The following is a 3091-nucleotide window of genomic DNA, read 5'->3' as shown; positions in this document are numbered from 1 at the left end:
AGGAAGGAAGGAAGGAAGGAAGGAAGGAAGGAAGGAAGGAAGGAAGGAAGGAAAAAGTTAAACTCCAGACCTGACCCGTAGAGAAAAACGTGACTCCATTTGGATGCTATCCCACCTTGTTGACTTCTGATTAACCCCAGTCTCATGAATGCCTCCTGATTCCTACTTTATTTACTGTTCTTAGTGTGAGAACATGTACTCACTATAAATTCTGTCTTTAAATCAAAGCAACCTTGATGTTAACACACAAATCATAGGCTATGACACACACAGCATTCTTTCCTGTTCTGCAGGATTGCTTTTCATTGTCTTTACAGAATACATACATTCTTTCCCTATGGTATATAAGCTCTGATTTTAGGGAGTAACAGTGGGGAAATCTACCTGCCTCACTGCCGCCCAAGACTACACTTCTGTACATAAGTTCCGTAATAAGCCATCCCCTACTCACAAACTAGATTTGTCTGCTTCATTCTTTGGTTTATTGGCTCATTCTGCATTTGTGGGTCACTTTGCGTATACAGCCCTTTCACAGAACAATCGGGATCACTTTACCTATCCGGTCCTTTTGTGAAACACTACCCCACAGCATTCACAAAAATACATTCCAGGTGGATGGCAAATCTAACTGTGAAGGGTAAGACTAAGCATAACATAGAAAAAAAAAAACTGCTACCTTAGAATAGGAAAGATTTATTAAATGGTGCACTCAAAAAAGCATTAACCATAAAGGAAAATGTTAGTAAATAGAACTACATTAAAATTTAAGACCTTGCGTTAATCAAAAAACACCACTAAGAAAGTAAAAGGGAAAACTATAAAATGGAAGAAAATATATGTGACACAGAAAATGGATGAAAGTTTAAATCCAATGGATGTCTACAAATCAATAAAGAACAGACAGATAACTCAAAATGGGTTAAATACTTAAAAATGCACTGTGAACAAAATTTCTTAGCAAATAAATTTGGGGGAAAGACACTTTATTCCAGTGAATAGTTTGCAAACTGGGAAGACACACCCTTCAGGTAAAATGAAAATGCATCCCAGAGAACAAAGAGAAGGCTCAGGTTTTATAGCAAAAGTTCCCACCCTGGTTCCCAATTAGGTCCATTTATGCAAATGAAGGATTCGATCTTTCTTTGTTTTCATTGGTCAATACAGTTGAGCCCTGACTGATCAAGGCAGGTGACCTCTGATAGGTTGGTTCAGGTGAGATCTGCAAGTTCCAAAGTTAAAAAGGTTGAGCATTCTGGGAGTGCAAAGTACATGTATAACCTCTAGTCAGCAAATGGCTGCTTAGCTCTTTTATTTATTTATTTAGAGACAGAGTTTCACAATCTCTGCTCACTGCAACCTCTGCCACCCAGGTTCAAGCAATTCTCCTGCCTCAGCCTCCCCGATAGCTGAGATTACAAGCACCTGCCACTGCGCCCGGACAAGAGGGAGCAAGGGGGGCATGAAAATGTCCACATTCCCAGGATGTCATCAGGAATGTCAGAGTACTAACCTCCAAATTCCACTCCTCCGTTAAAGCAATAAAAACATTGACAAAAATTGTCAAAAACGAACTCTGTAAATTAACCAAAGGCTTGCAACAATCTGTGGAGTGCTTATTCAATTTTTAAAAAATGAATATTAGTTAGAATAGTAAGAGCTTTGTAGTGGGTTTTTTCTTGTTTGTTTGTTTGTTTTCTGAGAGGGGGTCTCACTCTGTCACCCAGGCTGAAGTATATATACCCCAATGTTGCCCAGGCTGGTCTCAAACTCCTAGACTCAAGAGATCCACCTGCCTCAGCCTCCCATTGTGCTGGGATTACAGTGTGACCCTCCCTGCTCGGCCTATTTGTAGTGTTTTAACTTCCCATTTCCTTGGTTGTCTTGAAAACCAACATCCCCGCAATTATGGTGAAAATCAGTAGCGTGGCAGACACTGGAAAGGGCAGAACAGGTTTTGAGCTCCTCCAAAACATCATTCCCAGTGAATTATTATTATTTGACCTGTCTGGTAGTTCCCTAAAATTTTCACTTGTAGGGCTTTTTTTTTTTTTTTTTGGCTTGTTTTTTTTTTTTTTTTTGAGCTGACTCAGAGCTTCCTCGGTAAAAATAGACTCTTTCCTCTAGGAGTTTGTTGAAAACAAGCAGAAGAAATTCTTTAACATCAAAACTACCTAAAGTTGGGGCAAATAAAGTAAACAAGCTGACTAAAAATATTAACAGAAAAAGATGAGAAATGAGATGTCCATAGGGGACTTTGAAAAGCTCCAACATACATTTGGAAATCTAGGAGGCCATTTGCATGCACAGGACTGTGCACCAGCGCATGGCTTCCTAAGTTATTCCTGTACGCCTGCCTAGGAATAACTTAAGAAGCCCTAAATTTTCACCTCTAGCTGACCATAGGTGCTACACAAGGAGGAAGTGGAGAATAAGGAATAGTTGTAAACTTCCTGCCTGAAAATTGAAGGTATGCCCCAACATATACAAAGAGCTCCTCAGTAAAGGCTGGGGAGCTTATTGGTTCAAAAAATTTAAGAGAATCTCTGTTCAATAATTAGCTGACTACCAAGCTAATTGAGCAGAGACTCCAGTGCCAATACACAACTTTAAAGAATTAATACAAGAAAGTCACTAAATAAACAACAAAAATAACAGAGAACAGTGAACTTTGGCTTCCAGAGTTGCCACATTATTTTCAATGTCCAATTTTCAAAAAATATATGAGATATACAATGAATAAGAAAATATAGCCTATACACAAGAAAACAAAAGAACTCAATAATAACTGCTCCTGAGGAAGTCCAGATATTGGACTTACTAGACAATTTAAATCAGCTGTTTTAAATATGTTCAAAGAACTAAAAAAAAAAAAATCTATGTGTAAAAAAACTTTCTCAAGTATGAGAAAAAGGCTCACCAAATAAAGCATGTCAATAATGGATAGAAATGAATAGAAACCATATGAAAGAACTAAACAGAACTTCTGGAGTTGAAAAGTATAATAAAATGGCCGGGCGCGGTGGCTCAAGCCTGTAATCCCAGCACTTTGGGAGGCCGAGGCGGGTGGATCACGAGGTCAAGAGATCGAGAC

The sequence above is a fragment of the Sapajus apella genome, unplaced genomic scaffold (assembly GCF_009761245.1).
Source record: "Sapajus apella isolate SASKATOON/1434 unplaced genomic scaffold, GSC_monkey_1.0 scaffold33, whole genome shotgun sequence".
Taxonomy (NCBI): domain Eukaryota; kingdom Metazoa; phylum Chordata; class Mammalia; order Primates; family Cebidae; genus Sapajus; species Sapajus apella.
The sequence above is the reverse complement of the archived record's forward strand: the minus strand, read 5'-3'. Positions refer to the sequence as shown.